Consider the following 10532-nt stretch of genomic DNA (forward strand, 5'->3'; position numbering starts at 1 on the left):
ATCGAGTCTTCTTCCTTGCTTTTGATGTGCTAGCATGATTTAATGCTTTCCCTATTATATGTTGTATTGTATCTGAGTTGATTTACAGCATATACTTGTAAAGACTGAATCAGAACCGATTCTGGATCAGAGGTATATGATCAGAGGAGGGCTGAGACAGATTGTATAGATTGTATCCTAATCTGTTTGATAATCAGATATGCCGCCTAGAAGGATACCGCCACCAGCTGCAAGACAAGTGCCAGAACATGGGAGTACGTCAGGTACTCAGATGGATGTTACTGCGACACCGATGGAGACTTTGTTGAAGAGATTTCAATCATTCCATCCACCTACCTTGAAGGGCACAGAAAATTCAGTGGATTGCGAAAGCTGGTTGGATGATATAGAGATGTTATTTGAATCACTTGCCTATACAGATGAACGTAGAGTGAAGCTGGTTGGGCATCAATTGCAAGAAGTGGCCAAGAGTTGGTGGCTAACGGCGAAACGAGCCTTAGAACATCGAGGTATTGATATTACTTGAAAAGTTTTTAAAGATGAATTTTATCAACGTTTCTTTCTAGTGTCGTATCGAAAAGACAAAGGGGCCGAGTTCGCCAACTTGAGACAAGGCAAGTGGAACATAGAGGAGTATGTTGCCAAATTCTCGTCCTTACTTCGATTTGCACCTCACGTAGCAGGGAATGATGAGGCAGTGGCCGATCAGTTCATAAATGGTTTGAATCCGGATATCTTCACTTTAGTGAACACGGGGCGACCCAGCACTTTTTCTGAGGCGCTGAATCGAGCGAAGGGAGCAGAGGCTGGCTTGATTAGGCAGCGAGGAGCTTCCTATAGTGTTCAGGGTCAGAGACCGCCACCGTTCGGCACACAGTTTCCACCACCTCCTCCTTGATTTGATAGTGGAATCAGTAGTAGTGGGAAGAAAGATTCTTTGAAAGCTAAGGGTAAGCAGTTGAAGAGAGCAGGGAGCAGTTCATCGAGCTCCAGTGGGTCAAGACAGAGAGGTCCTGGCCAGAGTACAGATGTGACATGTGTTTATTGTACTACTTGTGGAGGCCGACATGCCACAGAGCAGTGTCAGGGAGTGATGGGCAGATGTAACATATGTAAGCAACATGGACATTTTGCCAGAGTCTGTCCCTAGAGAGGTGCACAGAGATTTCAGAGTGCAGGGTCATCAGCATCAGTGACTCAGCCTGAGAGGCAAGCTTCGTCTGTCCATTTCTTCCAGCCCACACCTACACAGTCTCAAATTAGAGCCAGAGGTGGCCAAACAGCGAGCCAACCTCCCAGACAACAAGCTCAGGTGTTTGCACTGACCGAGGAGCAAGCCCAAGATGCACCAGACGATGTGATTGCAGGTAGCTGTTTTCTTTGCGGTTATCCTGCATACGTATTGATAGATACAGGTGCATCACATACATTCATATCAGAACATTTTGCATTGACACATGCATTGCCTGTAGAGTCATTGTCTACTGTAGTGTTTATTTCTTCTCCGTTGGGAAGTGGTCTGATATCTGTGACTTCAGTTAGACATTTTGTACTACAGTTTGAAGGGCATGAGATCGATTTAGAATGTGTTGTACTTGGTTTATCTGATTTTGATTGTATTGTCGGGATTGACATGTTGACTAAGTACAGAGCCACCGTAGAGTGTTTTCACAAGATTGTCAGATTCAGACCTGAAATGACAGAGGAGTGGAAATTTTATGGTAAGGGTTCCAGATCTCGGATTCCCTTAGTATCTGCTCTGACTATGAGTAGATTATTGCAGCAAGGAGCAGAAGGGCTCCTTATTTATTCAGTAGATTTACTGAAATCGAGCCCGGCATTGGCAGATTTGCCAGTAGTACGGGAGTTTGCAGATGTATTTCCTGACGAGATTCCAGGGTTACCTCCAGCCCGAGAGGTAGATTTTAGTATTGATCTTATTCCAGTTACCGCTCCTATATCTCGAGCTCCGTATAGGATGGCGCCTATAGAGTTGAAGGAATTGAAAGCACAACTAGAAGATCTTATAGCCAAGGGATATATCAGACCCAGTGTATCTCCTTGGGGTGCACCAGTGCTATTTGTGCGCAAGAAAGACGGTTCTATGCGATTGTGTATAGATTACAGGCAGCTGAACAAGGCAACGATAAAGAACAAATATCCTTTGCCTCGTATCGACGACTTATTTGATCAGTTGCAGGGATCATCTATCTATTCCAAGAACGATCTGAGATCTGGATATCACCAGCTGCGAGTTCGAGATATTGATATCCCAAAGACAGCATTCCGAACCACGTATGGACATTACGAATTTATTGTCATGTCTTTTGGTTTAACGAATGCTCCAGCGGTGTTCATGGGGTTGATGAACCGTGTCTTTCTAAGATATTTAGATGAATTCGTGATTGTTTTTATTGATGATATTTTGGTGTACTCTAAGAATCTGAATGAGCATGCCAATCATTTGAGAATTGTGTTGCAAACATTGAGAAATGAAAAATTATATGCGAAACTGTCAAAGTATGAGTTTTGGCTGAGACAGGTTGTCTTCTTGGGTCATATCATATATGGAGACGGTATTTCTGTAGATCCGAGTGAAGTTGAAGCTGTGATCAGTTGGCCGAGACCGACTTCTGTGTCAGAGATACGCAGTTTCATGGGTTTAGCAGGGTACTATAGACGATTCATCAAAGATTTCTCCAGTATTGCGAAGCCGATTACCCAGTTAACGCAAAAGAATACACCATTTGTGTGGTCTGCGGATTGTGAGTCTAGCTTCCTAGAGTTGAAGAAGAGACTGACTAGTGCACCTGTCTTGATGATTCCTTCAGGTACTGGTGATTTTGTGGTATATTGTGATGCATCTCACAGAGGGCTGGGATGTGTTCTTATGCAGCGAGGCCATGTGATCGCATATGCCTCTAGACAGCTGAAGCCACACGAGATTCGATACCCCATTCATGATCTTGAATTGGCGGCTATCGTATTTGCCTTGAAGATCTGGCGTTATTATCTTTATGGTGAGAAATTTGAAATTTATTCTGACAATAAAAGCCTGAAGTATCTGTTTTCTCAGTCAGAGTTGAACATGAGACTGCGTAGATGGCTTGATCTACTGAAAGATTTTGATTGCGAGATCAAGTACTATCCAGGGAAGTCAAATGCAGCAGCAGATGAATTGAGCCGAAAGGTTTGTGCCCTATCCTTATCAACGATAGGTGTTTCGAATTTAGTTGAAGATTGTTGTTTGTCTGGTTTAGCATTTGACACAGATAGTAGACCGCTGAGGCTTGCTTCGATTCAAGTTGAGCCAGATTTGACGATGAAAATCAAAGAAGACCAAAGAACAAATCAGAATATACAGCAGTCAATTCAGATGGTCAGATCAGGACATCAGTCTGAATATCAGGTACGTGATTTTGTCCTGTATGTGAATAACCGTATTGTAGTGCCAGATGTTTCAGAGTTGAAACAACAGATATTGTCAGCAGCGCACTGTAGTCGGTTCACCATTCACCCTGGTGGCAGAAAGATGTATAACGATCTAAAGACACAGTTCTGGTGGAAACAGATGAAGTCAGACATTGCCGAATTTGTGTCTAAGTGTTTAAATTGCCAACAGGTGAAGGCCGAAAGAAAGAAGCCTGGAGTTTTACTTCAGAGTTTGTCTATTCCTGAATGGAAATGGGATCACATTTCCATGGATTTCGTGACGAAGTTACCTCGATCATCCCGGGGCTGTGATGCGATTTGGGTCATTATTGACAGATTGACCAAATCAGCGTGTTTTATTCCATACAGAATGACATATCGACACGATCAGATGGCAGAATTTTATGTCAGAGAGGTAGTTAGATTACATGGTGTGCCGAAGTCTATCGTATCAGATCGTGATCCACGATTCACTTCTCACTTTTGGCACAGTCTGCAGCAGGCCTTAGGTACGACATTACACCTGAGTACTGCTTATCATCCTCAGACCGATGGACAGTCAGAGCGGACTATCCAGACTTTAGAGGACATGTTGAGAGCTGTAGTGCTAGATTTCGGCACTAGTTGGCAAGATTCACTACCGTTATGTGAATTCTCGTACAACAACAGCTATCAAACGAGCATAGAGATGGCACCGTTTGAGGCATTGTATGGCAAGAAGTGCAGATCTCCGTTGTACTGGGATGATATATCCGAAGTACCAGAACTTGGGCCTGATATGATTCGAGAAATGACTGAGAAGGTGAAGATCATTCAGAAAAGAATGAAGACGGCACAGGATAGACAGGCCAAGTATGCCAATATCAGACGTAGACCGTTAGTATTTGAACAGGGAGACAGAGTATTCTTGAAGATTTCTCCTTTCAGAGGCGTTGTCAGATTTGGCAAACGCGGGAAATTGTCTCCTAGATACATCGGTCCATATGAGATTCCGGAAAAGATTGGCGATCGAGCATATCGATTGGCTCTTCCTCCTTCTCTATTCGGGATACATGATGTTTTTCATGTATCGATGCTCATAGATACTTGCCAGATTATTCTCATGTCATTCAGCCTGACGAAGCTGAGCTAGATCAGACATTGAGTTATGTTGAACAACCGATACAGATTCTCGATCGGAAAGAAAAACAGCTCAGAACGAAGACTATTCAACTATTGAAAGTCCAGTGAAGTCGTCATGGCACCGAGGAAGCGACTTGGGAGACAGAAGCAGATATGAAACAGAAATATCCCGAGTTATTCTCATGATGTGAGTATTTATTCAGCTTTTGACTTTACTGTTGTTCGTACATACTTTGATTAATTGATTTCACGTTCGAGGACGAACTAATATCTAAGAGGGAGAGATATGTGATGCCCTAGAGTGTATGTGGATAAAATGAAAAGATGAAGTGTTGCTTGAAGAAAAAGACCGCACCCGCGCCTAGAGAAGCACCGCACCCGCAGTGCATGGACAGAAAATTAGTCATGTTACAGTAGGGTCACCGCACCCGCGGTCCAAGAACGAGTGCACCCGCGGTTGATGGACAGAGAGTTGGAATTTATTTACAGAAATGACACCGCACCCGCGGTCTTATATGTACCGCACCCGCGGTCGTCGAATACAGAAAATGAAAGGCATGCCGTGGGCAGAGCGCACCCGCGGTAAAGAGTGACCGCACCCGCGGTGCTGCATGTGAGAAATCCACCTTTGAATTCCATGAAGACACATGGCATATATATATATCTGATTGTGCTGAGTCTTCACTTTCACCATTTCCATCAGCTGAAAACGTGAGAGAGTGGGGAGAAGCTTCAACTCCTTATGCTTTAAGGTTGTGATTTTGAAAGAATTACATATGCAAATTTTAATCCAAGTTGAGATTCTTGTTCCTCTTGACAAGGGCTCCAAAAGGGTATACTTTCTATATCTTTTTAGCATGTTTTGAAGTTAACATGTGGAGGAAATTCAGATATGTTTGTGATTATATGTTCTTGAGATTATAGATGTCGTAGAATCGTGAACGGATCGGTTATTGGATGTCGTATGCAATCTGTATGGAATTCCAGCTTTCATGTGCATGAGCTTATGCAGATTTTGAGATATGACACATAGATTGTGCTGATTATGAGTTGAGGATTATGATTGTTGAGATATGTTGAGATTTGAATGGACCGGTAGCGAGAAACTATGCCGTTATACAGTCGAATTGTATCAAGACTTGATATTGAGCTATACTAGTATTAGTTTGAGTTGTGATTTGATATTGTGCATCTCAACATTGTCATTTCAGATTTGGATTGACAGGTTCAATATCCCTACTGCGAGACTTCGATTTATTCGACGACAAGAAGGTATAATTCATGTTTTGTTTGGGGAAGACACTACTCAAATGAGATTTAGTTTGAGTTTCCCAACAAAATCACATACTAGAATTATTGTTTATCTTTTGATATGATTGTGATTTGTTTATAGATTTATATTCAAATCTCTTGATATGATGATGCCTTGTTTATAGATTTATATTCAAGCCTTTGAGATAGGAGAGTCATTGGAAGACTTGCCAAACTAGATGTTCGGTGGTATCGACGCTTCGGATCAGATTCACTCCGATTGCAGACATTCGATACAGACTTGACCGAAGTCTAGGAATAAGACGTACATTTACCCCGATTGGGAGGGTAGGTGACAGACAGTGACGTCTTATTCACACCGGGATCTCTAGATTAGAGTCGATTCGAGTCAAGACATGATTTGATTTGAGTTGCATGTTTAGATAGATCGGTTTCATAGACTATGGAGCCATTGTTATTGCTTTCATGCATGATTTATGATTTTGTATCAGCATGTATACATGTTTTATACTGGGATTTGTTCTCACCGGAGTTTCCGGCTGTTGTTGTGTCTGTATGTGTGCATAACAACAGGTGGGGCAGGATCAGGGTCGCGACAGAGATTAGAGATCAAGATAGCGTGGTGACTTCGGGCACAGAAGATCACTAGTGATATTGTACTAGATTTGTACTACTCGTAGTTTATGGTTTGTATTAAACCCTAGTGATGTGTTGGTAGTAAGACATGACATGTATATTATATGTGTTGTAATTCAATAAAGAAAGATATTATGTTTAGTGTTTACATTTGAATTAATGTTAAAAAGCGAAAATTTGACCCACAGTTTGAAAAAAGATCCAGTTAATCCCAAAAAGAATTGAGTTAGAGCCCGGGTCCCCACAACAGGTGGTATCAGAGCAGTAGGTTCTGTAGACTGAGATAGAATAGAATGAGCGAGGTAGATCGAGTCTTCTTCCTTGCTTTTGATGTGCTAGCGTGATTTAATGCTTTCCCTATTATATGTTGTATTGTATCTGAGTTGATTTACAGCATATACTTGTAAAGACTGAATCAGAACCGATTCTGGATCAGAGGTATATGATCAGAGGAGGGCTGAGATAGATTGTATAGATTGTATCCTAATCTGTTTGATAATCAGATATGCCGCCTAGAAGGATACCGCCACCAGCTGCAAGACAAGTGCCAGAACATGGGAGTACGTCAGGTACTCAGATGGATGTTACTGCGACACCGATGGAGACTTTGTTGAAGAGATTTCAATCATTCCATCCACCTACCTTGAAGGGCACAGAAAATGCAGTGGATTGCGAAAGCTGGTTGGATGATATAGAGATGTTATTTGAATCACTTGCCTATACAGATGAACGTAGAGTGAAGCTGGTTGGGCATCAATTGCAAGAAGTGGCCAAGAGTTTGTGGCTAATGGCGAAACGAGCCTTAGAACATCGAGGTATTGATATTACTTGGAAAGTATTTAAAGATGAATTTTATCAACGTTTCTTTCCAGTGTCGTATCGAAAAGACAAAGGGGCCGAGTTCGCCAACTTGAGACAAGGCCAATGGAACATAGAGGAGTATGTTGCCAAATTCTCGTCCTTACTTCGATTTGCACCTCACGTAGCAGGGAATGATGAGGCAGTGGCCGATCAGTTCATAAATGGTTTGAATCCGGATATCTTCACTTTAGTGAACACAGGGCGACCTAGCACTTTTTCTGAGGCGCTGAATCGAGCGAAGGGAGCAGAGGCTGGCTTGATTAGGCAGCGAGGAGCTTCCTATAGTGTTCAGGGTCAGAGACCGCCACCGTTCGCCACACAGTTTCCACCACCTCCTCCTCGATTTGATAGTGGAATCAGTAGTAGTGGGAAGAAAGATTCTTTGAAAGCTAAGGGTAAGCAGTTGAAGAGAGCAGGGAGCAGTTCATCGAGCTCCAGTGGGTCAAGACAGAGAGGTCCTGGCCAGAGTACAGATGTGACATGTGTTTATTGTACTACTTGTGGAGGCCGACATGCCACAGAGCAGTGTCAGGGAGTGATGGGCAGATGTAACATATGTAAGCAACAGGGACATTTTGCCAGAGTCTGTCCCCAGAGAGGTGCACAGAGATTTCAGAGTGCAGGGTCATCAGCATCAGTGACTCAGCCTGAGAGGCAAGCTTCGTCTGTCCATTTCTTCCAGCCCACACCTACACAGTCTCAACTTAGAGCCAGAGGTGGCCAGACAGCGAGCCAACCTCCCAGACAACAAGCTCAGGTGTTTGCACTGACCCAGGAGCAAGCCCAAGATGCACCAGACGATGTGATTGCAGGTAACTGTTTTCTTTGTGGTTATCCTGCATACGTATTGATAGATACAGGTGCATCACATACATTCATATCAGAACGTTTTGCATTGACACATGCATTGCCTGTAGAGTCATTGTCTACTGTAGTGTCTATTTCTTCTCCGTTGGGAAGTGGTCTGATATCTGTGACTTCAGTTAGACATTTTGTACTACAGTTTGAAGGGCATGAGATCGATTTAGAATGTGTTGTACTTGGTTTATCTGATTTTGATTGTATTGTCGGGATTGACATGTTGACTAAGTACAGAGCCACCGTAGAGTGTTTTCACAAGATTGTCAGATTCAGACCTGAAATGACAGAGGAGTGGAAATTTTATGGTAAGGATTCCAGATCTCGGATTCCCTTAGTATCTGCTCTGACTATGAGTAGATTATTGCAGCAAGGAGCAGAAGGGTTCCTTATTTATTCAGTAGATTTACTGAAATCGAGCCCGGCATTGGCAGATTTTCCAGTAGTACGGGAGTTTGCAGATGTATTTCCTGACGAGATTCCAGGGTTACCTCCAGCCCGAGAGGTAGATTTTAGTATTGATCTTATTCCAGGTACCGCTCCTATATCTCGAGCTCCGTATAGGATGGCGCCTATAGAGTTGAAGGAATTGAAAGCACAACTAGAAGATCTTCTAGCCAAGGGATATATCAGACCCAGTGTATCTCCTTGGGGTGCACCAGTGCTATTTGTGCGCAAGAAAGACGGTTCTATGAGATTGTGTATAGATTACAGGCAGCTGAACAAGGCAACGATAAAGAACAAATATCCTTTGCCTCGTATCGACGACTTATTTGATCAGTTGCAGGGATCATCTATCTATTCCAAGAACGATCTGAGATCTGGATATCACCAGCTGCGAGTACGAGATATTGATATCCCAAAGACAGCATTCCGAACCACGTATGGACATTACGAATTTATTGTCATGTCTTTTGGTTTAACGAATGCTCCAGCGGTGTTCATGGGGTTGATGAACCGTGTCTTTCTAAGATATTTAGATGAATTCGTGATTGTTTTTATTGATGATATTTTGGTGTACTCTAAGAATCTGAATGAGCATGCCAATCATTTGATAATTGTGTTGCAAACATTGAGAAATGAAAAATTATATGCGAAACTGTCAAAGTATGAGTTTTGGCTGAGACAGGTTGTCTTCTTGGGTCATATCATATATGGAGACGGTATTTCTGTAGATCCGAGTGAAGTTGAAGCTGTGATCAGTTGGCCGAGACCGACTTCTGTGTCAGAGATACGCAGTTTCATGGGTTTAGCAGGGTACTATAGACGATTCATCAAAGATTTCTCCAGTATTGCCAAGCCGATTACCCAGTTAACGCAAAAGAATACACCATTTGTGTGGTCTGCGGATTGTGAGTCTAGCTTCCTAGAGTTGAAGAAGAGGCTGACCAGTGCACCTGTCTTGATGATTCCTTCAGGTACTGGTGATTTTGTGGGATATTGTGATGCATCTCACAGAGGGCTGGGATGTGTTCTTATGCAGCGAGGCCATGTGATCGCATATGTCTCTAGACAGCTGAAGCCACACGAGATTCGATACCCCATTCATGATCTTGAATTGGCGGCTATCGTATTTGCCTTGAAGATCTGGCGTTATTATCTTTATGGTGAGAAATTTGAAACTTATTCTGACAATAAAAGCCTGAAGTATCTGTTTTCTCAGTCAGAGTTGAAAATGAGACTGCGTAGATGGCTTGATCTACTGAAAGATTTTGATTGCGAGATCAAGTACTATCCAGGGAAGTCAAATGCAGCAGCAGATGAATTGAGCCGAAAGGTTTGTGCCCTATCCTTATCAACGATAGGTGTTTCGAATTTAGTTGAAGATTGTTGTTTGTCTGGTATAGCATTTGACACAGATAGTAGACCGCTGAGGCTTGCTTCGATTCAAGTTGAGCTAGATTTGATGATGAAAATCAAAGAAGCCCAAAGAACAAATCAGAATATACAGCAGTCAATTCAGATGGTCAGATCAGGATATCAGTCTGAATATCAGGTACGTGATTTTGTCCTGTATGTGAATAACCGTATTGTAGTGCCTGATGTTTCAGAGTTGAAACAACAGATATTGTCAGCAGCGCACTGTAGTCGGTTCAGCATTCACCATTGTGGCATAAAGATGTATAACGATCTAAAGACACAGTTCTGGTGGAAACAGATGAAGTCAGACATTGCCGAATTTGTGTCTAAGTGTTTAAATTGCCAACAGGTGAGGGCCGAAAGAAAGAAGCCCTGAGGTTTACTTCAGAGTTTATCTATTCCTGAATGGAAATGGGATCACATTTCCATGGATTTCGTGACGAAGTTACCTCGATCATCCCGGGGCTGTGATGCGATTTGGGTCATTATTG

The sequence above is a fragment of the Primulina tabacum genome, chromosome 3 (genome assembly GCF_025594145.1).
Source record: "Primulina tabacum isolate GXHZ01 chromosome 3, ASM2559414v2, whole genome shotgun sequence".
Taxonomy (NCBI): Eukaryota; Viridiplantae; Streptophyta; class Magnoliopsida; order Lamiales; family Gesneriaceae; genus Primulina; species Primulina tabacum.